This window comes from Pseudophryne corroboree, unplaced genomic scaffold, assembly GCF_028390025.1.
Source record: "Pseudophryne corroboree isolate aPseCor3 unplaced genomic scaffold, aPseCor3.hap2 scaffold_294, whole genome shotgun sequence".
NCBI lineage: Eukaryota > Metazoa > Chordata > Amphibia > Anura > Myobatrachidae > Pseudophryne > Pseudophryne corroboree.
The window spans coordinates 128,468-152,462 of NW_026969607.1; the positions used below are offsets into that span (position 1 = coordinate 128,468).

At 46.8% G+C, this 23,995-nt stretch overlaps 6 non-coding genes across 6 annotated transcripts; 1 reads left to right on the forward strand and 5 right to left on the reverse strand.

The window, feature by feature from the left end:
* The first annotated feature begins 1,418 nt into the window (after positions 1 to 1,418).
* Positions 1,419 to 1,531, forward strand: LOC135014954 (U5 spliceosomal RNA). Its single transcript, XR_010213303.1, has one exon. It is a non-coding gene; the product is annotated as a U5 spliceosomal RNA (small nuclear RNA).
* A 4,988-nt stretch (positions 1,532 to 6,519) lies between these two features.
* Positions 6,520 to 6,632, reverse strand: LOC135014955 (U5 spliceosomal RNA). Its single transcript, XR_010213304.1, has one exon. It is a non-coding gene; the product is annotated as a U5 spliceosomal RNA (small nuclear RNA).
* A 14,473-nt stretch (positions 6,633 to 21,105) lies between these two features.
* Positions 21,106 to 21,269, reverse strand: LOC135014984 (U1 spliceosomal RNA). The gene has a single exon (XR_010213333.1). It is a non-coding gene; the product is annotated as a U1 spliceosomal RNA (small nuclear RNA).
* A 975-nt stretch (positions 21,270 to 22,244) lies between these two features.
* LOC135015062 (U1 spliceosomal RNA) lies at positions 22,245 to 22,408 on the reverse strand. The gene has a single exon (XR_010213412.1). It is a non-coding gene; the product is annotated as a U1 spliceosomal RNA (small nuclear RNA).
* Positions 22,409 to 23,079: 671 nt separating this feature from the next.
* On the reverse strand, positions 23,080 to 23,242 carry LOC135015261 (U1 spliceosomal RNA). The gene has a single exon (XR_010213595.1). It is a non-coding gene; the product is annotated as a U1 spliceosomal RNA (small nuclear RNA).
* Positions 23,243 to 23,394: 152 nt separating this feature from the next.
* On the reverse strand, positions 23,395 to 23,558 carry LOC135015077 (U1 spliceosomal RNA). Its single transcript, XR_010213426.1, has one exon. It is a non-coding gene; the product is annotated as a U1 spliceosomal RNA (small nuclear RNA).
* Positions 23,559 to 23,995: the final 437 nt, after the last annotated feature.

Genomic DNA, 23,995 nt, shown 5'->3' on the forward strand with positions numbered 1-23,995 from the left:
ACTTCCAAATATATCTATCTCACTTTGTAACAGTCTTATGATAGAGAAACTGTTACATATTCGGTCACTTAGTTATCTAAAGGTAAACAGACTCAATGTGAGGGTAATATAATATATCAAATGCGCTGTCAATAATCGTGGTAACTGGTGTAATAATGTGGTATATTGAGTATGCTAGTAAGGCATATAACTGCTCTCCAGCCTTTAAGTGTTACCAATCAATTTGTTACACTGTAAAGGATTTATGGTGTCCTGTTAGGACATGCAGCTGCTAGGCTGACTCAAAGATTTATCCATTTGTAACAATTATGTAACAGTTATATACATGTTACTGGTATTACATAGAAATAGTATGACACAGGCCAGCAGTCCCATGTGTCTAGATTCCACAATAGGAGATTTTCTTTGTCTTATAAACTGCTGGAACACACAGCTGCTAGACTGACTTCAAATATATATATTACTTTGTAACAGTCTTATAGTAAAGAGACTGTTACACACTGTCATTTAGTTATCTCAAGGTTAGCAGATTCTGTGTGAGGATAGTGTTCTGTTAGAACATGCAGCTGCTAGGCTGACTCATAGAAAATGTATCCATTTGTAACAAATGACACATATATCATCTGGGGACAACAACTGCAGGGAATAGCCTAATAGCTGTGGGGGCGCTTGTCACAAAAAGAGGCAGCAGCAGGTACTGATGCGGGAGCCGGTCGCGGGATTGGGGGGGTAGCGCGGATAACAATTTGCACTGGATTGTAGGGAGAGGCGGCGCCCGATGCGGCAGCAGTGCGGACCAGGCCAGCGGGTGACTCTCCTTCATGTGCCCTGTGCCCAAATGCAGGGGTGATGGGGGGGGGGGACGCGGCGCGGGAGACCATCGCGTGGGGGAGCGGCGGGTAGTCAGTGATGCGGAGCGGACCAGGCCAGCGGGTGACTCTCCTTCATGTGCCCTGTGCCCAAATGCAGGGGTGATGGGGGGGGACGCGGGAGACCATCGCGTGGGGGAGCGGCGGGTAGTCAGTGATAGGCTGATACTGTGGGACCCGAGACCCCGGACTCAGGAGCACAGGCGGCAGCAGGCTGCACATAGCCCACATAACATAGTGGAATGTGTTATGATCGCAGAGGTGGGGGGGCGGCGGCACGGCAGGGTTGCAGAAGTAGGCACACAGTCATTCAAATCACTTTTGAAGGCAGAGTCAGACAGACGTGGTGGGCGCACACGAGCAGCTCCTCTGTTTCTGCTGAGGCACATGATAAAAAAGTGTTCTCTTTCACTTTCGTTCACTAAGCAGTGCCGCCCTCCAGTGGTCGCCGCCCATAGGCAGCTGCCTAAAGCTGCCTAGTGGTAGCGCCGGCCCTGGCTGAATGAGAACTGCTGGCATGGCACTCAGGCGACAGGTGGAATCTTGGTCATGCTCTGGTTTCTCTTCAGAACTAACAAATATTTCGCCTTTTATTAAAGATTTCCGTGGAGAGGAGCAAAACTGAGTTTTATCTCAATTTTTGCATGCCCCATATCATACCTCCCAACTGTCCCGATTTTCGCGGGACAGTCCCGTTTTTTGGGGACTGTCCCGCTGTCCCACCTGCGGGCCGCAGTGTCCCGCGGTGGGGAGGACAGTTGGGAGGCTCTGTCTGTCGCTGCCCTGCTTAGCAGAGCAGCGGTGAATAGACGCTGTGCGCATGCGCACAGCGTCTATTCACTGAAGTCAGAGGGAGAGGTGGCATGCCAGCGGCTCACAGAGCGCTGGGCATGCCCCCTCAGTGCCGAAAACGGGGGCGTGACTCGCGATCGCGGGTCCTCCCGCGAAGCCACACCCCCTTTTACTTAGGTCACGCCCTTTTTGGGAGCGCGCGCGACTTCGCCGCGTGTGTGTCCCTCTATGCGAGCCGACAAAGTTGGGAGGTATGCCCATATTATTGGGGTTTCTTTTATCAGTTTAAAGACAGAACGAGTGTGCTTTCTTGTTAGCTTTAATGTAAGTTTATTTGCATAACAATGACAGTAAATGTTTGTTTCTTTTCAAACAGAACTTTCTTGACCATGCTACTTGCTTGAAAGATCTGGGAGCACATGGAAAACAGTACAAACCATGCAGTATCACAAGAGCCTTTATTTGATCTTTCATGAAGATAGAGCAGAATTGAGGACACGTCAACAATTTCTGCCGAAGGTGGTTCATCTTTCCACATGGTGCCTTTGGCCACTGACACCTTCGTTGAGTCAAAGTCTCTGGCTGTGGTCAGAACTTTGAAAATTTATGTCACCAGAACGGTACAGCTTAGGAAAACAGAGGCTCTGTTTGTCCTGTATGCTCCCAACAGGATTGGGTGTCCTGCTTCCATGCAGACCATTATGCGCTGGATCTGTGGTAAGATTCAGCATGCTCATTCCACGGCAGGATTGCCGTTACTGAATTAGGTGAAGACCCATTCTACTAGAAAGGTGGGTTCATCCTGGGCAGCTGGTCGGGGAGTCTCGGCATTGCAACTTTGCCGAGCAGCTATTTAGTAAACACTTTTGCTAAGTTTTACAAGTTTGATACCTTGGCCGATGATAACCTCAAGTTGGGTCATTCGGTGCTGCAGAGTCGTACGCACTCTTCCACCCGTTCAAGAGCTTTGGTATAACCCCATGGTTCTTAATGTGACCCCAGCATCCTCTAGGTCGTATGAGAAAATAGGATTTTAATACCTACCGGTAAATCCTTTTCTCTTAGTCTGTAGAGGATGCTGGGCACCCGTCCCAGTCCATACTGTGTCTGCAGTTATTACTTGTGGTTATACACATGTTGTGTTATGGTTCTGGTCAGCTTTTTGCTGCAATTGTTCATGCCGTTGGCTTGTGTTCTGTTGAATGCCACGTTCTGCGGCATGCTTAAGGTGTGAGCTGGTAAGATGCTCACCTTAGTTTAACAATAAATCCTTTCCTCGAAATGTCCGTCTCCCTGGGCACAGTTACTATAACTGGAGTCTGGAGGAGGGGCATAGAGGGAGGAGCCAGTTCACACCCTTTGATAGTCTTAAAGTGCCCATGTCTCTTGCGGATCCCGTCTATACCCCATGGTTCTTAATGTGACCCCAGCATCCTCTACGGACTAAGAGAAAAGGATGCCCTTGCGCACTATCCTGACTTCTCCTCCCGTCTGCTTACTTTGTGCCTTCCAACGCACAATGCGAACTACAGGTGGTGCTGTAGGGCCCACACCCTTTTACTTGCCTTACAGAACAGCTCTGGAGCTGTTACAGTGCCCAGCTGCTGCAAGAAATCAGCTTGAATGCTTCAGGGGATGGGGCATGGCCAACATGAGCCCCACACCAAAGGAGGGTGGGGGTGTTTAATGAGAACTAGGGGTCATCCAAGCACTGCAAAAGGCCGCCATGCCCTGCACGCCCCTTTTCTCTTTTCATATGCAGATGAGGGTTCCAGCCAACTTTGGCCCACTGCTTGGATAACATCACTGTATGCAAATCCGTCTGCTGCAGACCTTCCCCCAGGAATGCTTGTACTAGATGTTGCATATGGTTTGATATTTGATGGTGCTTCAGTATTAGGCAGCCCTCCGCCCTCCCATGTTCATCTGAAAAGATGTGGTCTCCCTGCAGTTGTCCCCAGACGAGAGTTCCCTTGTGCTTCCTCAGTTGAATCTCCTTAACTTGACGGGGGAGGGGCTGCCAGAGCAGACACCCTCCCCAGCCCTATCCCAACTCATACTTATTTTGCATATGAGATTTCTTGATCATGAAGATTGTTCTCACAGGGTGAGGTTCATCCATTATATTTTAAAATAGGAAGGTACAAATTACATATTTGAATTGCATTTATGTGCTGGATTCAAATGTCCCCCCCCCCCCTTCCATTCTCAATTGTGCCCGTCAGCAGCTTTTCTAAGGTTGCTGCCAATGGGTGTGACACATTTATTTCTTCTGTGGGGTACACTGGACTCCACAAGGATTCACATTGGGGTGTAGAGTAGGATCTTGATCTGAGGCACCAACCGGCTCAAAGCTTTTGACTGTTCCCAAGATGCTCAGTGCATTCTCCTCTATAACCCCGCTTCCATGAACAGGGAGCTCAGTTTGTAGTTGGTGCCTTCAGTAGCAGGCCACTTAACAGGGGCCTGCCTCAGGCAGCCTATTCTTAGCTATAAATTTTGACAAGAAAAGAAGAACTTGTTTTATGAGAATCTACAAGGGCTGCAGCAGGCTAGGTCTAATAGACATCTTTACTGCAGCTTCATCACTCCCAGCGGCGCTGTATACTCCCGTGCCCCGGTTGCTGGGTCACTGCAGTGGAGGCTCCGGTTTCATCCTAAGGTCAGTCACACACACACCACCCTTCCGGATCACGAGGCCGCTGATGAAGGGGAGCGTGGCCGTAGGGGGTGGACCGTGTGCGCACTGGCATGGACACTGATTACTGGGCAGCCGCTCCACTAGCCACCAGGTACAGTTAAGGAGCACAGGTCTGGGGGTTTTTCTCCTATATTAACCCAATTTTGTACTGCCCGCAGCGCATTGTGATAGGTAATAGGGCCTGATTCAGGTTGGATTGCAATCACAATAAGCGATCCAACTGCAAAAATTGCTAAGAGCATACGCATGTGCCTGCATTTTCTGCGGCACCCCGCAGAGAATGCGACCGCCTCTGCCTGTCAATCGGGGCGGGGGGGGGGGGATAGGTGGGTCAGCAACACTCCATTTCCAAGTCAGGGATGGAGCGGTGCGGGTGCAAGGCTTCAAAATGGGGTCTGCAACGGAGGAGACACAGGGGGCGTGGTCACAGCGGCTGTATGACATCACAAGCTGTTCTGTAAGGAAAGTAAAAGGGTGTGGGCCCTACAGCACCACCTGTAGTTCGCATTGTGCGTTGGAAGGCACAAAGTAAGCAGACGGGAGGAGAAGTCAGGATAGTGCGCAAGGGCATCCTTTTCTCTTAGTCCGTAGAGGATGCTGGGGTCACATTAAGAACCATGGGGTATAGACGGGATCCGCAAGAGACATGGGCACTTTAAGACTATCAAAGGGTGTGAACTGGCTCCTCCCTCTATGCCCCTCCTCCAGACTCCAGTTATAGGAACTGTGCCCAGGGAGACGGACATTTCGAGGAAAGGATTTATTGTTAAACTAAGGTGAGCATCTTACCAGCTCACAACTTAAGCATGCCGCAGAACGTGGCATTCAACAGAACACAAGCCAACGGCATGAACAATTGCAGCAAAAAGCTGACCAGAACCATAACACAACATGTGTATAACCACAAGTAATAACTGCAGACACAGTATGGACTGGGACGGGTGCCCAGCATCCTCTACAGACTAAGAGAAAAGGATTTACCGGTAGGTATTAAAATCCTATTTTCTCATACGACCTAGAGGATGCTGGGGTCACATTAAGAACCATGGGGTTATACCAAAGCTCTTGAACGGGTGGAAGAGTGCGTACGACTCTGCAGCACCGAATGACCCAACTTGAGGTTATCATCGGCCAAGGTATCAAACTTGTAAAACTTAGCAAAAGTGTTTACTAAATAGCTGCTCGGCAAAGTTGCAATGCCGAGACTCCCCGACCAGCTGCCCAGGATGAACCCACCTTTCTAGTAGAATGGGTCTTCACCTAATTCAGTAACGGCAATCCTGCCGTGGAATGAGCATGCTGAATCTTACCACAGATCCAGCGCATAATGGTCTGCATGGAAGCAGGACACCCAATCCTGTTGGGAGCATACAGGACAAACAGAGCCTCTGTTTTCCTAATCTGAACCGTTCTGGTGACATAAATTTTCAAAGTTCTGACCACAGCCAGAGACTTTGACTCAACGAAGGTGTCAGTGGCCAAAGGCACCATGTGGAAAGATGAACCACCTTCGGCAGAAATTGTTGACGTGTCCTCAATTCTGCTCTATCTTCATGAAAGATCAAATAAAGGCTCTTGTGATACTGCATGGTTTGTACTGTTTTCCATGTGCTCCCAGATCTTTCAAGCAAGTAGCATGGTCAAGAAAGTTCTGTTTGAAAAGAAACAAACATTTACTGTCATTGTTATGCAAATAAACTTACATTAAAGCTAACAAGAAAGCACACTCGTTCTGTCTTTAAACTGATAAAAGAAACCCCAATAATATGGGCATACCTCCCAACTTTGTCGGCTCGCATAGAGGGACACACACGCGGCGAAGTCGCGCGCGCTCCCAAAAAGGGCGTGACCTAAGTAAAAGGGGGTGTGGCTTCGCGGGAGGACCCGCGATCGCGAGTCACGCCCCCGTTTTCGGCACTGAGGGGGCATGCCCAGCGCTCTGTGAGCCGCTGGCATGCCACCTCTCCCTCTGACTTCAGTGAATAGACGCTGTGCGCATGCGCACAGCGTCTATTCACCGCTGCTCTGCTAAGCAGGGCAGCGACAGACAGAGCCTCCCAACTGTCCTCCCCACCGCGGGACACTGCGGCCCGCAGGTGGGACAGCGGGACAGTCCCCAAAAAACGGGACTGTCCCGCGAAAATCGGGACAGTTGGGAGGTATGATATGGGGCATGCAAAAATTGAGATAAAACTCAGTTTTGCTCCTCTCCACGGAAATCTTTAATAAAAGGCGAAATATTTGTTAGTTCTGAAGAGAAACCAGAGCATGACCAAGATTCCACCTGTCGCCTGAGTGCCATGCCAGCAGTTCTCATTCAGCCAGGGCCGGCGCTACCACTAGGCAGCTTTAGGCAGCTGCCTATGGGCGGCGACCACTGGAGGGCGGCACTGCTTAGTGAACGAAAGTGAAAGAGAACACTTTTTTATCATGTGCCTCAGCAGAAACAGAGGAGCTGCTCGTGTGCGCCCACCACGTCTGTCTGACTCTGCCTTCAAAAGTGATTTGAATGACTGTGTGCCTACTTCTGCAACCCTGCCGTGCCGCCGCCCCCCCACCTCAGCGATCATAACACATTCCACTATGTTATGTGGGCTATGTGCAGCCTGCTGCCGCCTGTGCTCCTGAGTCCGGGGTCTCGGGTCCCACAGTATCAGCCTATCACTGACTACCCGCCGCTCCCCCACGCGATGGTCTCCCGCGTCCCCCCCCATCACCCCTGCATTTGGGCACAGGGCACATGAAGGAGAGTCACCCGCTGGCCTGGTCCGCTCCGCATCACTGACTACCCGCCGCTCCCCCACGCGATGGTCTCCCGCGCCGCGTCCCCCCCCCCATCACCCCTGCATTTGGGCACAGGGCACATGAAGGAGAGTCACCCGCTGGCCTGGTCCGCACTGCTGCCGCATCGGGCGCCGCCTCTCCCTACAATCCAGTGCAAATTGTTATCCGCGCTACCCCCCCAATCCCGCGACCGGCTCCCGCATCAGTACCTGCTGCTGCCTCTTTTTGTGACAAGTGCCCCCACAGCTATTAGGCTATTCCCTGCAGTTGTTGTCCCCAGATGATATATGTGTCATTTGTTACAAATGGATACATTTTCTATGAGTCAGCCTAGCAGCTGCATGTTCTAACAGAACACTATCCTCACACAGAATCTGCTAACCTTGAGATAACTAAATGACAGTGTGTAACAGTCTCTTTACTATAAGACTGTTACAAAGTAATATATATATTTGAAGTCAGTCTAGCAGCTGTGTGTTCCAGCAGTTTATAAGACAAAGAAAATCTCCTATTGTGGAATCTAGACACATGGGACTGCTGGCCTGTGTCATACTATTTCTATGTAATACCAGTAACATGTATATAACTGTTACATAATTGTTACAAATGGATAAATCTTTGAGTCAGCCTAGCAGCTGCATGTCCTAACAGGACACCATAAATCCTTTACAGTGTAACAAATTGATTGGTAACACTTAAAGGCTGGAGAGCAGTTATATGCCTTACTAGCATACTCAATATACCACATTATTACACCAGTTACCACGATTATTGACAGCGCATTTGATATATTATATTACCCTCACATTGAGTCTGTTTACCTTTAGATAACTAAGTGACCGAATATGTAACAGTTTCTCTATCATAAGACTGTTACAAAGTGAGATAGATATATTTGGAAGTCAGTCAAACAGCTGTGTGTTTCAGCGGTTTATAAGAAAATTCCTCATTGTGGAATCTGGACCACTAAGGGTTATTATATATATAGCACATGGAATTGCCACATCTCCCTATATGATAATTTCATTACACTGTAACATAATAAGAATTAACTCTTTAACGGTGTAAATAGAGAGTAATGAATCTCTGACACATGGAATATATTATTTCTTAGATGAATTGGATAAACCATTATGACAGACACTTTGCTTCCTAATAAGAATTGAGGTGGCTATACCTCTAAGGAAAGCATTATTGCCTACGCCTAGATCAGATTAAATAAGATCTGGCTGAATATATGAAGGAAGGTTGCTATTTATATGAGAATTGGAATTGCTATATTCCTTAAGGCAACCCCACCGATTGATATATGTTGTCAATTAAGTATATCTGAACGGCTATATCTGGACCAGATTTAATAAGATCTGGCTGATTATATGAAGGAGGGCTGCTATTTATATTGGAATTGCCATATTCCTTAAGGCAACCGCACCTGTTGGTATATCTCGCCAATTAACTATATCTAAACAGCTAAATTAAAGCTATTCATCATTTTTTTTAGTTTGGATATTAATAAATATGATCTTTCCATGATGCATAGAGATTTCCCTATCAAGTGATTCCTTATCCGATATAGAAAGCTATCCCCCTATGGTATTGAATTTAGGAATATAGTCTTAGGGGACACAGAGAAATAAGTGATCCCCATCTACCTAAGCACCCCACAAATTGGAGGTTAGCTTACCGGTTATACTCAATCACCCCCACAAATTCGCCAATGGGGATGGCTTCCCGGGAGGTAACCCCTATTGAGTGAAGGGAGTATATAGGATATGACCCAGTGGTACCTGACGACATAGATACTAACAGCTATTTAATAACATTACGCTAGAAAGTGATTATTAGCAACATATATATCTATATAAACAACCCCGCCAGGGTTGTGCCTTCAAAAATAATCACACACGGACACGCTTTTTAAACCTTTTTTTCACATCTCTTTATTCTTCTTATGCACATGTATGTTAGTTCTGTGATTTTAACCTTTATGTTTCACTGCAGTTTGGGATAATAATATTAATATTTATCCAATTTTAATACATACTTAATAAAGGTTATATTTTATGATTCATTCATTCTGTCCAGTGCGTCAACAGTGCAGATTTCTTCTTGTTTTTTCTCCCAAATTCTATAACAATGACAGTAAATGTTGTTACTTTTCAAACAGAACTTTCTTGACCATGCTACTTGCTTGAAAGATCTGGGAGCACATGGAAAACAGTACAAACCATGCAGTATCACAAGAGCTTTTGATCTTTGATCTTTCATGAAGATAGAGCAGAATTGAGGACACGTCAACAATTTCTGCCGAAGGTGGTTCATCTTTCCACATGGTGCCTTTGGCCACTGACACCTTCGTTGAGTCAAAGTCTCTGGCTGTGGTCAGAACTTTGAAAATTTATGTCACCAGAACAGTTCAGATTAGGAAAACAGAGGCTCTGTTTGTCCTGTATGCTCCCAACAGGATTGGGTGTCCTGCTTCCATGTAGACCATTATGCGCTGGATCTGTGGTAAGATTCAGCATGCTCATTCCACGGCAGGATTGCCGTTACTGAATTAGGTGAAGACCCATTCTACTAGAAAGGTGGGTTCATCCTGGGCAGCTGGTCGGGGAGTCTCGGCATTGCAACTTTGCCGAGCAGCTATTTAGTAAACACTTTTGCTAAGTTTTACAAGTTTGATACCTTGGCTGATGATAACCTCAAGTTGGGTCATTCGGTGCTGTAGAGTCGTACGCACTCTCCCACCCGTTCAAGAGCTTTGGTATAACCCCATGGTTCTTAATGTGACCCCAGCATCCTCTAGGTCGTATGAGAAAATAGGATTTTAATACCTACCGGTAAATCCTTTTCTCTTAGTCCGTAGAGGATGCTGGGCACCCGTCCCAGTCCATACTGTGTCTGCAGTTATTACTTGTGGTTATACACATGTTGTGTTATGGTTCTGGTCAGCTTTTTGCTGCAATTGTTCATGCCGTTGGCTTGTGTTCTGTTGAATGCCACGTTCTGCGGCATGCTTAAGGTGTGAGCTGGTAAGATGCTCACCTTAGTTTAACAATAAATCCTTTCCTCGAAATGTCCGTCTCCCTGGGCACAGTTCCTATAACTGGAGTCTGGAGGAGGGGCATAGAGGGAGGAGCCAGTTCACACCCTTTGAAAGTCTTAAAGTGCCCATGTCTCTTGCGGATCCCGTCTATACCCCATGGTTCTTAATGTGACCCCAGCATCCTCTACGGACTAAGAGAAAAGGATGCCCTTGCGCACTATCCTGACTTCTCCTCCCGTCTGCTTACTTTGTGCCTTCCAACGCACAATGCGAACTACAGGTGGTTGTTCAGCCTCTCACTAAGCCCTTTCTGGCAAATTTGAAGCCTACAGTATAACCACCTTTACTTTTCAATAATCTGTTCAGAAGAGGTGTTTGTAGAACGGTGTTTTATTATTCAGTAAAGGGATCACAGATATGATGCGTTGATTTGATGTACAATACGATATGATGATATGTGATAATGAGGTAAAACTGTTAATGAAACAAGAATATGCAATTATGATATGCATGTGAAAAGCAAAATGGATATACACAAGTACATATAACATAGGCTGTGCAAACATGTGATTACATGTGCGAGTATAAACTACAGTGCAGCTAACATTACTCACTGGCTAAACAGGTTGAGATGAGACATTTAATATACAAACTCACCATCGAATGCTATATGAGAGTTGGACCCATGTAAAGCATGACTGTCTGGGACCATGAGGGAAGTAGAAAGGCTGATCCCAGCTTCTTCATCCCAGAATGCATTGCAAGACTGGCTACAAGAGGCTATGAGGGTCAAATTAATTGATGGGACTGACCACTAGATGGGGCAATAATACAACTTTCTGTAGTAAAAGTAATCAGATCTACACAAAGCAAATGCTGAAGGCATGACACTCCCCGTCTGGTATCACTGGTACCATATTTTAAACTCTAAACAGATAACAATAAGAATAGTTCAGTCACTGGTCTGAGGAACAACTTAGTCTCTCCTCGCTTACAGATCTTGACCTCAACCTTACGAACCTTCCCATCCTTGCTTGGGAACGTCTTGGTGACAAGACTTAAAGGCCATTCGTTGCGTTGTGACTGGCAATCTCTGACGAGCACAATGTCACCTGGTTTTAAGTTGGGTTTGGCAACTTGCCACTTGCTCCTTGACTGCAGGGTAGAAAGGTATTGTCTTTTCCATCTGTCCCAAAGGGTGTTTGCAAGGCTTTGAACTTGTCTCCATTGACGTTTGAACAGGTCTTTGGTATTGAATTCTCCAGGAGGAGCATAGGTAATCCCGGTCTTCTGTGTAAGAAGAGTGGCCGGAGTAAGTAGAAGTGGGTCTTCTGGGTCATTAGACACTGAAGTCAATGGTCTTCCGTTGACAATAGCTGAGACTTCAGCCATGAAGGTTGTTAAGCTCTCGTGAGTAAGTCTTGCAGTTCCCACTTGCAAGAATATGGAATCAAGGATTTTGCGTATCATGCCGATCATCCTTTCCCAGGCACCTCCCATATGAGAAGAATGAGGCGGGTTGAAGGTCCATGTACAACCTTGCTCACTGAGATATCTCTCTATGCTTTTAGTGTCAATGTTCGAATTAATTTGTAATTCTTTGGCTGCTCCAATTAAGTTGGTACCTCTGTCGGACCGGATGTGTTTTACTGGGCCACGGATAGCAATGAAGCGTCTAAAGGCATTGATGAAGCTTGAAGTGTCCATTGATTCTATAACTTCGATGTGAACAGCTCTGATGCTCATACAAGTGAATACAACCGCCCAGCGCTTGCTGTTCGCATTCGCACCTCTAGTATGTCGTGTGATGACAGTCCATGGACCAAATACATCAAGACCAACATTGGAGAAAGGAGGGTCTGTACTAAGTCTGTCTGTTGGAAGATTAGCCATCTTCTGAGTTTGGGAAGTACCACGAAGTCTACGGCAAATGATACATTTGAAGATTGTGCTGCTTACACACCTTTTCGCTCCAATAATCCAGAACCCAGCTGATCGTAGAGCTCCTTCGGTAAACAATCGTCCTTGGTGTTTGACTTCGTTGTGATAGTGTTGCACAATTAAAGAAGCTATGTGGTGACTCCCAGGAATGATTAAAGGATTTTTCTCATTTGTCTCCAAGTTTGCTTCTTGAAGACGGCCTCCTACTCTCAATAAATGATTTTCATCAAGAAAAGGGTCTAGCTTTTTTAAGGTGCTGTCTTTGGGAATAGGATTTCCACTGTTAATGCAGTTGATCTCTCCGGAAAAGATTTGGTGCTGCACAACACGGATGATAAGGTTCTTGGATCGTTGTGTTTCTTCTGGTGCGTAAACATTTTGACAGTGGTGCCAACCTTTACATCCATTCACACTTACAGATGCGTTGCGTTTAAATGAATGGACTATGTGAGTTAAGCAGGTAATGGCTCTGACAAGTGATTTCCAAGTTGAAAATCTTTGGAATCTGTGAGGCTGAAGTTGACAATCTGAAGTTACGGTATGGATTGTAGTTATTTGTGGACGAATTTCAACATCTGAGTCTGCGTCTACTAGCTTGAATATGCTACTTTCAGGATTGTTCGAATCTGCCTTGTACAGGAATTCAGGTCCTCTGAGCCATGTAGTGTCTTTGAGGATACTGGCTGGGACAGCTCTTGTAGCGTGATCTGCTGGATTGTGAGCAGTAGATACATAGTGCCACTGTTTTGGATTGGTGGATCTTCTGATTCTTAGCACACGATTGCTGACATAAACATGGAACCGTCTGGTCTCGTTGCATATGTAGCCTAATACTACCTTACTGTCTGTGTAGAAATCTGCTTCAGAGAGTCCAATTGGTAACTCAGATGAAATGAGCTCAGCTAATTCTACAGCTAGTACTGCAGCACAAAGTTCAAGTCTGGGCACTGTGTGTTCTGGACGTGGAGCTAACTTTGCTTTGCCCATGACAAATCCAATATGACATTGTCCCTTGATGTCCATGGTCTTAAGATATGCAACTGCAGCAATTGCTTGGGTTGAGGCATCAGAGAATACACATAGTCTCTGGTTTTGTACTGCTGTAGAAGGCACGGGGGCATATGGACGTGTAATGCGGAGGTTGGTTAAGGTAGATAGAGAATCTTTCCACTCTTGCCACAAGTTTCTTTTCTGGGGAGGCAGTGGGGCATCCCAGTCAATTGACTCAAAGGTTAGGTCTCTGAGCAAAGCTTTACCTTGGATAGTGACAGGAGCTGCAAATCCTAAGGGGTCGTACAAGCTGTTTAGAGTAGAGAGAACACCTCTGCGAGTGAAGGGTCTTTCTTCGCTGTTTACTTGGAAGGTAAAGGTGTCAGATTTTAAGTCCCACAAGAGTCCAAGGCTACGTTGAGCTGGTGGGGAATCGGTTCCTAAATCCAAGTCTCTTAAATCGCTGGTATGATCTTGGGAAGGGAAGGCTTCCATCACTACTTTGCTGTTGGAAGCTATTTTGTGAAGCCTCAGGTTTGAACAAGCAAGCATTTCCTGAGCTCTTTTGAGGAGGCTGATTGCTGTCTCGGCTGTTGGCATAGATTTTAGGCAGTCATCCACGTAGAAGTCTTTATCTACAAGTTGTCTAACATCAGAACCATACTCTAGCTCACCCTCTTGAGCTGAACGTCTGAGTCCATAGATGGCAACTGCAGGTGAAGGGCTGTTACCAAAGATGTGTACCTTCATGCGATACTCCGTGATGTCTTTTGAGGGGTCATTGTCTCTGAACCAGAAGAATCTTAGGAAATTCCTGTCTTTTTCTCTCACAAGAAAGCAATGAAACATTTGTTGAATGTCAGCTGTGAAGGCAATAGAGTCTTTTCGGAAACGGATGAGTACTCCTAGGAGTTTGTTGTTAAGGTCTGGTCCTGTCAGGAGTACGTCATTTAAAGAAACACCTTCAAACTGGGCACTGGAATCGAACACCACTCTTATCTGACCTGGTTTCTTCGGGTGATATACTCCGAACATTGGCAGGTACCAGCATTCTTCTGTGTCTTTAAGAATGGGAGCTATCTCGGCGTGACCATTCTCAAATATTTTAGCCATAAAGGAGAAGAAATTATCTTTCATCTCTGGTTTCCTGTGAAAGTTGTGTTTAAGTGAAGAGAAGCGTTTGAGTACTTGTTCTCTGTCATTAGGAAGGCGTTGTCTGGGTGTTCTAAAGGGTAGAGGAGCAACCCAGCTGTTGGCATCATCCTTGACTAGTCCTTTCTCCATTATTTCCAAGAATAGTTTGTCCTCTATGGACATTGCCACCTGGTCATCCTTCTTTGTTCTCTGGAAGACTGCGTGTCCCAGATGATCTTGATAGTTGTCACAGATATGGTTGTCACTAGTTGAGTCTATGAAGGTACAGTGTGGTAATTCCTTTATGAGGAAATGGTTATGACATGGCTGGAATAGAGAAGGGCGTCCATTTTCTAAAGTACAGGTAAGCATGCTGTTGACAGAATCTGGTTTATGCACATCTCCAAGACATACTTCTCCTATTATTACCCATCCCAGATCCAGTCTTTGAGCGTAAGGTGCGTTATGTGGACCATTAATCTGACTTCTGGCTTTGTGGACTTGTAGGATATCCCTCCCAATGAGTAGATTTATTTGGGCATGTGGATCCAGTTCTGGTATCAGATGTGCTATGCGTTTCAAATGTGTATGGTGTTTAGCTACATCTGGTGTAGGAATCTCACTCCTATTGTCTGGAATCTCGTCACACTCTGTGATAGTTGGTAAAGAGAGACATGTCTTCCCATCCAAGGACTCAATTTGATAGCCAGTTGCTCTCCTTCCTGTTGTCTCAAAACTCCCTGCGCAGGATCTTAAGGAGTAAGGAGTGCTGGGTCCTTTAACATTAAAGGTCTCAAAGAAGATTGATCTGGCTAGAGACCTGTTACTTTGGTCATCTAGGATTGCATAAAGTTTAACGGCTTTGTCTGGATGGCCTTTGGGGTAAACTTTGACTAAACATATTTTGGAGCAGGATCTACCGCTAATGGCATCTTTGCAGACTTCGGTACATTGTGAAGTTATTTCTGGTGTGACTGCAACAGTGTCTTTTTGTTCTACACTGTGCTCCCCGCCATGCTCTGTATCGGTATAACTGTGTTGCAAAGCCCATGGGGGAGGACCAGGGTGTAGAGCGGTATTGTGGTCTGTGCTGTGGCATTCTGTGCAGTTAGCACTAACCTTGCAGTCCTTGGCGAGGTGTGATGTGGAGGAACAGCACTTGTAGCAGATCCTATTCTCCTTTAAGAAGGCTTTGCGGTTCTCCAGGGACTTTTCTCTGAAGGTTCTGCATTTCAGGAGAGGATGCGGTTTGTGATGCAGAGGACATTGCTTGGCTGGATCTTTGTCTGTGGTCTCTTGGCGATTAAAGCTGGTAGACCTGCGGAAAGAATCTGAATAATGCACATTAGTCTTGTGAACTGCAACTGATGTTTTGCGGGGGTTAGGTACCATAGGTGCAGTATTTGTCAAGGTAAAGGCAAAACTAGGATCATTCCTGGTCATAGCTTGCTGGTGTACAAAGTCCACGAAAACTGAGAATGGTGGAAATTGCACTTTGTTCTGCCGCTTATATTTGGAGCCATGGTTGATCCATTGTTCCTGCAGATTATACGGTAGTTTCTGCACTATAGGGTTAACGCCTCTGGCTGTGTCAAGGAAGGCAAGTCCTGGTAAATCTCCCTCACATTTAGCTACTTGAAGTTCTTTTAGTAAGTCACTTAGTTCTCTGAGTCTCTGATAGCCTTTGTTGGGTAACCTGGGGAAATCGTCTATTCTTTTGAACAGAGCACTCTCTATTATCTCTGGTGAGCCATAGCACTCATTAAGTCTATCCCAGATCATCCTAAGTCCATTCTCAGGGTGGTTAATGTTAATCACTCTTATCCTTCTAGCATGTTCTGCAGATTCATTCCCAAGCCATTTAATTAAGAGGTCTATCTCTTCACTATGTGAAAGGTCTATTCCTCTGATAGCATTTTGAAAAGAGGACTGCCAGGCTCTGAAGTTCTCAGGGCGATCATTGAACTTTGAAATACTAATCGTGACTAATTCACGGCGGGTGAGAAATTTAGCAAAGTCTAATGTGTCCTGATTGGCTCTTGGAGATGTCGGTACATTAACACGGTAGGTATATGGTGTGTAGTCATACCTGTTAGTGTTGTCTGGTTCCCGACGGTTGGTATCACACCGCTTCTGTGTGAAGTAGGCTGTGTCTTTCTTGGAGTTTGCAGATTCAGACATCTGAGGTGGGGAAGAGTTGTCCCTCATAGGTTCACAGTGTCTAGGATTCTCTTGCTTGCAAATGTGTGGTCTGTTGTCCACTGGTGGTGGCGCTGTAGAGTGTACTTGATTTGTTTGCATGAGGTCTGAATGCGTACCTTGTAAAGATGGAGGGTTGCTACTCCTTTTTGAGACTTGACGTACGTATTCTGATGTGCGTTGCAGTGAATCCTGAGATCCATTCTCTGTGTCAAGTACATTGGTTCTTCTTATATCAGGGAGTTCTGCAGTCTCCAAGATTTCTGCTTCAGCTATGGCAGCCGCTGCCTCCTTCTCTGCAGCGAGCTTCTCGCCGAATGCTTCTAAGCGTTTGCTCTCGATTTTTAATTGCATCTCCTGCTCGGCAAAGTTAGCCCTTACTTTTGCGGCTTCCGCTTTTGCACGTGCCATGATGGCTGCATTACTGACAGACAAGGATTTGGAGGAACCAGAGACTTGGGACCTTGTTTTGTATGAGGATATCGTTTTCTGTGACATGGTGATCTGGTAGAGATGTTTGATTGTGTAGAGACTGCTGTAATGCTGTCTGCAAGTAACTGTTCAGACTGGTCGCAGATCTCTGAGGAGTCAGTATATTTGAACTGTTATGAAGCTGCTTGACTGTGAAGAGACTGTTGTGTTGCCTTATAAGCGTGGCTGCACTGACTTGTACAGGTTTCTGTGTAGTCAAATGGCGGTACTCCTATTGCTGAGCTGCCATAGTTGGTAGACTGTATAGAAACTGTGTGGCTGTCATATGCAGATAGCTGTGGCTGGCAGTGTAACGGCTCTGTAAGTCAGTATATGTCCCCACTGCTGACAGGCAATGATTTACTGACGGAGTCAGTGTAAGAGAGTCCATCTGCTTGTAGCATTCGATGTTTTACTGTTCAGCCTCTCACTAAGCCCTTTCTGGCAAATTTGAAGCCTACAGTATAACCACCTTTACTTTTCAATAATCTGTTCAGAAGAGGTGTTTGTAGAACGGTGTTTTATTATTCAGTAAAGGGATCACAGATATGATGCGTTGATTTGATGTACAATACGATATGATGATATGTGATAATGAGGTAAAACTGTTAATGAAACAAGAATATGCAATTATGATATGCATGTGAAAAGCAAAATGGATATACACAAGTACATATAACATAGGCTGTGCAAACATGTGATTACATGTGCAAGTATAAACTACAGTGCAGCTAACATTACTCACTGGCTAAACAGGTTGAGATGAGACATTTAATATACAAACTCACCATCGAATGCTATATGAGAGTTGGACCAATGTAAAGCATGACTGTCTGGGACCATGAGGGAAGTAGAAAGGCTGATCCCAGCTTCTTCATCCCAGAATGCATTGCAAGACTGGCTACAAGAGGCTATGAGGGTCAAATTAATTGATGGGACTGACCACTAGATGGGGCAATAATACAACTTTCTGTAGTAAAAGTAATCAGATCTACACAAAGCAAATGCTGAAGGCATGACAGTGGTGCTGCAGGGCCTACACCCTTTTACTTGCCTTACAGAACAGCTCTGGAGCTGTTACAGTGCCCAGCTGCTGCAAGAAATCAGCTTGAATGCTTCAGGGGATGGGGCATGGCCAACATGAGCCCCACACCAAAGGAGGGTGGGGGTGTTTAATGCGAACTAGGGGTCATCCAAGCACCGCAAAAGGCCGCCATGCCCTGCATGCCCCTTTTCTCTTTTCATATGCAGATGAGGGTTCCAGCCAACTTTGGCCCACTGCTTGGATGACATCACCGTATGCAAATCCGTCTTCTGCAGACCTTCCCCCTGGAATGCTTGTACTAGTTGTTGCATATGGTTTGATATTTGATGGTGCTTCAATATTAGGCAGCCTTCCACCCTCCCATGTTCATCTGAACAGATGTGGTCTCCCTGCAGTTGTTGTCCCCAGACGAGAGTTCCCTTGTGCGTCCTCAGTTGAATCTCCTTAACTTGACGGGGGAGGGGCTGCCCGAGCAGCCACCCTCCCCAGCCCTATCCCAACTCATACTTATTTTGCATATGAGATCTCTTGATCATGAAGATTGTTCTCACAGGGTGAGGTTCATCCATTATATTTTAAAATAGGAAGGTACAAATTACATATTTGAATTGCATCTATGTGCTGGATTCAAATGTCCCCCCCCCCCTTCCTTTCTCAATTGTGCCCGTCAGCAGCTATTCTAAGGTTGCTGCCAATGGGTGTGACACATTAATTTCTTCTGTGGGGTACACTGGACTCCACAAGGATTCACATTGGGGTGTAGAGTAGGATCTTGATCTGAGGCACCAACCGGCTCAAAGCTTTTGACTGTTCCCAAGATGCTCAGCGCATCCTCCTCTATAACCCCGCTTCCATGAACAGGGAGCTCAGTTTGTAGTTGGTGCCTTCAGTAGCAGGCCACTTAACAGGGGCCTGCCTCAGGCAGCCTAATCTTAGCTATTAATTTTGACAAGAAAAGAAGAACTTGTTTTATGAGAATCTACAAGGGCTGCAGCAGGCTAGGTCTAATAGACATCTTTACTGCAGCTTCATCACTCCCAGCGGCGCTGTATACTCCCGTGCCCTGGTTGCTGGGTCACTGCAGCGGAGGCTCCAGTTTCTTCCTAAGGTCAGTCACACACACACCGCCCTTCCGGATCACGAGGCCGCTGATGAAGGGGAGCGTGGCCGTAGGGGGTGGACCGTGTGCGCACTGGCGTGGACACTGATTACTGGGCAGCCGCTCCACTAGCCACCAGGTACAGTTAAGGAGCACAGGTCTGGGAGTTTTACTCCTATATTATCCCAATTTTGTACTGCCCGCAGCGCATTGTGATAGGTAATAGGGCCTGATTCAGGTTGGATTGCAATCACAATAAGCGATCCAACTGCAAAAATTGCTAAGAGCATACGCATGTGCCTGCATTTTCTGCGGCACCCCGCAGAGAATGCGATCGCCTCTGCCTGTCAATCGGGGCGGGGGGGGGAGAGGGGGGTCAACAACACTCCATTTCCAAGTCAGGGATGGAGCGGTGCGGGGGCAAGGCTTCAAAATGGGGTCTGCAGCGGAGGAGACACAGGGGGCGTGGTCACAGCGGCTGTATGACATCACATTCAGCCGCTGTGATCACAAAAATTGTGGCGGCTTCCTGCGCGCACATACAGTCTGCACCAGCAGGAGGCTACACCATTTTTTATGATCACGCTGAACTGCAGTGCGACTGCAATTACAGCATGGTCAAGAATGGAGGCGTCATGCTGGGTGGCCATGCCCTGTCACTGTGCAGGAGCCAGCACCGCACACACACTAGTCCCCGGGTGCAGCCCCCAACCCCCGGGACACCCGGAGCAACAAAATGTAGATTCAGGCCACCAGGCCACGCCCCTACCTATGAAACCATGCCTCCTTTTTACCATTGCACTGCTTATCTGCGCGCACTGCATTACAATCTCCCTCGCCACCTCTCTGGGTGTCACCAGTGATAGTGACACCTCTGCCATGCTTGTAGCAGCTGGTCCTAAGATCTACGCCTCAAGCCCTGAGTGTTTGCCCTTGTGACTTGTTGATCATCATAGCGAAGCAGATGCTTACAGAAAACTGCAGGGGCTTAGATTGAAAATAAAAAAATTGATGGGTATAAGGTAGAGAGGAGCGGGTTCGGTTCTCCGAGAACCGAATTCCCGACGAACTCCACGTGGTTTACACTGGTCCGAGGCAGGCTCGGTTGTTCCCGCCTGACTCGGAAAACCTGAACAAGGGAAAATGTCATCATCCCGCTGTCGGATTCTCGCGAGATTCGGATTCCATATAAAGAGCTGCGCGTTGCCGCCATTTTTACTCGTGCATTGAAGAGAGAGCGGAGAGGACGTGGCTATGTTCTCTCAGTGGAAATCTCAATATCAGTGCTCAGTATCAGTGGTTACTTATTGCTGCTCAGTAATACTAGTAGTGTGTCTCTCCTGCTCAGTGTCAGTTCTCAGTAGTATCCTCATCAGTGCTCAGTATCACTGCTCATTGTCTTGTGCTGCATTGTGGTGCTCAGCATACTACAGTACATTACTAATAGTCCAGTGCTGCATCTTGCTGCTCAGTGTCAGTTCTAGTATCCTCATCAGTGCTCACTATCACTGCTCATTACATTGTGGTGTTCTGTATACTACAGTAACATAGTAATATAGTAACATATAGTAACATAGTTTTTGAGGTTGAATAGAGGCAAATTGCCCATCGTGTTCAACCTGTTTTAAGTTGTGATGATTCTACATACTTGCTGAATAATGTTTTATGACTAGTTAGCTACTATAACTCATGTTACCCCCGGATTAACCATGTTGATATTTTAAGTATTATAACCTTGGATAGCTTTTTCATTCAGAAATGTATCCATTCCTTTTTTAAATCCAATTACAGAGTCCGCCATTACCACCTTCCCTGGCAGGGAATTCCACATCCTGATTGCCCTAACAGTGAAGATCATAGTATCTCACCTGGCAGGTAAGTAGGAGTTGGGCTAGAGCTGTGGAGGATTGCTACTCGGGCACCCCCTGTCAAGTGAAGGAGATCCAACTGAGGCAGCACAAGGGAACTCTCGAAAGAAGAACAAGGCTAGAGGAAGATCTGAGACAAAGAAATCTGACTTTTACCAGAGCTGACCAGAGGAAAGCACAAACACAGTCCCCCACTACCACAAATAATGCAGTCGAGTTTCCCACATTTGGGGAAATCACAGGGGTCAGCATACCCAGAGTGCAATGAATGAACCTCACCCTGGGAGAACAATCTTCATGACCATGGTATCGCCTATGCAAAATAAGTATGATTTGGGATAGGGCTGGGGAGGGCCGCTGCTCAGGCACATCTCTGTCAAGTAAAGGAGATTCAACTGAGGCAACACAAGGGAACTCTCATCTGGGGACAACAACTGCAGGGAGAACACATATTTTCAGATGAACATGGGAGGGCAGAAGGCTGCCTAATACTGAAGCACCCCCAAACAACAAACCAAATGCAACTACTAGTGCAAGCATTCCTGGGGGAAGGCCTGCAGCAGATGGATTTGCATATGGTGATGTCATCCAAGCAGTGGGTCAAAGTTGGCTTCAACCCTCGTCTGCATATGAAAATAAAAAAGGGGTGTGCAGGGCATGGCGGCCTTTTGCGGCGCTTGGATGACCCCTAGTTCGCATTAAACACCTCCACCTTCCTTCGGTGTGGGGCTCATGTTGGCTATGCCCCAGCCCCTGAAGCATTCAAGCTGATTTCTTGCAGCAGCTGGGCACTGTAACAGCTCCAGAGCTGCTCTGTAAAGCAAGTAAAAGGGTGTGGGCCCTGCAGCACTACCTGTAGTTTGCATTGTGCATTGGAAGGCACAAAGAAAGCAGACGGGAGAAGTCAGGATAGTGCACAAGGGCATAGAAGGGAGCGGCTCAAGAAAAGAGAAGTGGAAACAGACAGCAAACTAGGCTGGAGAGAGACCTGAGACAAAGAGATCTGAATTATACGAGAGCCGACCAGAGGAAACACAAATTATGTAATCAAGTGTCCCACATTTGGGGAACACGTAGGAGCAGCACACCCAGAGTGCATTGCCCTGGGAGAAGCACCTTCCTGATCATAGTATCTCACCTGGCAGGTAAGTAGGAGTTGGGCTAGATCTGGGGAGGGTCGCTGTTCGGGCACCCCCCTGTCAAGTGAAGGAGATCCAACTGAGGCAGCACAAGGAAACTCTCAAAAAAAGAACAAGGCTAGAGGTAGATCTGAGACTAAGAAATCTGACTTTTACCAGAGCTGACCAGAGGAAAGCACAAGCACAGTCCCCCACTACCACAAATAATGCAGTCGAGTTTCCCACATTTGGGGAAATCACAGGGGTCAGCATACCCAGAATGCAATGAATGAACCTCACCCTGGGAGAACAATCTTCATGACAATGGTATCTCCTATGCAAAATAAGTATGATTTGGGATAGGGCTGGGGAGGGCCGCTGCTCAGGCACATCTCTGTCAAGTAAAGGAGATTCAACTGAGGCAGCACAAGGGAACTCTCATCTGGGGACAACAACTGCAGGGAGAACACATATTTTCAGATGAACATGGGAGAGCAGAAGGCTGCCTAATACTGAAGCACCCCCAAACAACAAACCAAATGCAACAACTAGTACAAGCATTCCTGGGAAAAGGTCTGAAGAAGACGGATTTGCATACGGTGATGTCATCCAAGCAGTGGGCCAAAGTTGGCTGGAACCCTCATCTGCATATGAAAAGAGAAAAGGGGTATGCAGGGCATGGCGGCCTTTTGCGGCGCTTGGATGACCCTTAGTTTGCATTAAACACCTCCACCCTCCGTCGGTGTGGGGCTCATGTTGGCTATGCCCCAGCCCCTGAAGCATTCAAGCTGATTTCTTGCAGCAGCTGGGCACTGTAACAGCTCCAGAGCTGCTCTGAAAGGCAAGTAAAATGGTGTGGGCCCTGCAGCACTACCTGTAGTTTGCATTGTGCGTTGGAAGGCACAAAGTAAGCAGACCGGAGAAGTCAGGAGAGTGCACAAGGGCATAGAAGGCAGCGGCTCAAGAAAAGAGAAGTGGAAACAGACAGCAAACTAGGCTGGAGAGAGACCTGAGACAAAGAGATCTGAATTATACGAGAGCTGACCAGGGGAAACACAAATTATGCAGTCAAGTTTCCCACATTTGGGGAAATCGCAGGAGCAGCACACCCAGAGTGCAATGGGTGAGCCTTGCCCTGGGAGAAGCACCTTCATGATCATAGTATCTCACCTGGCAGGTATGTAGGAGTTGGGCTAGAGCTGGGGAGGGTCGCTGCTCGGGTACCCCCCTGTCAAGTGAAGGAGATCAAACTGAGGCAGCACAAGGAAACTCTCAAAAAAAGAACAAGGCTAGAGGAAGATCTGAGACAAAGAAATCTGACTTTTACCAGAGCTGACCAGAGGAAAGCACAAACACAGTCCCCCACTACCACAAATAATGCAGTCGAGTTTCCCACATTTGGGGAAATCACAGGGGTCAGCATACCCAGAATGCAATGAATGAACGTCACCCTGGGAGAACAATCTTCATGACAATGGTATCTCCTATGCAAAATAAGTATGATTTGGGATAGGGCTGGGGAGGGCCGCTGCTCAGGCACATCTCTGTCAAGTAAAGGAGATTCAACTGAGGCAGCACAAGGGAACTCTCATCTGGGGACAACAACTGCAGGGAGAACACATATTTTCAGATGAACATGGGAGAGCAGAAGGCTGCCTAATACTGAAGCACCCCCAAACAACAAACCAAATGCAACAACTAGTACAAGCATTCCTGGGAAAAGGTCTGCAGAAGACGGATTTGCATACGGTGATGTCATCCAAGCAGTGGGCCAAAGTTGGCTGGAACCCTCATCTGCATATGAAAAGAGAAAAGGGGTATGCAGGGCATGGCGGCCTTTTGCGGCGCTTGGATGACCCTTAGTTTGCATTAAACACCTCCACCCTCCGTCGGTGTGGGGCTCATGTTGGCTATGCCCCAGCCCCTGAAGCATTCAAG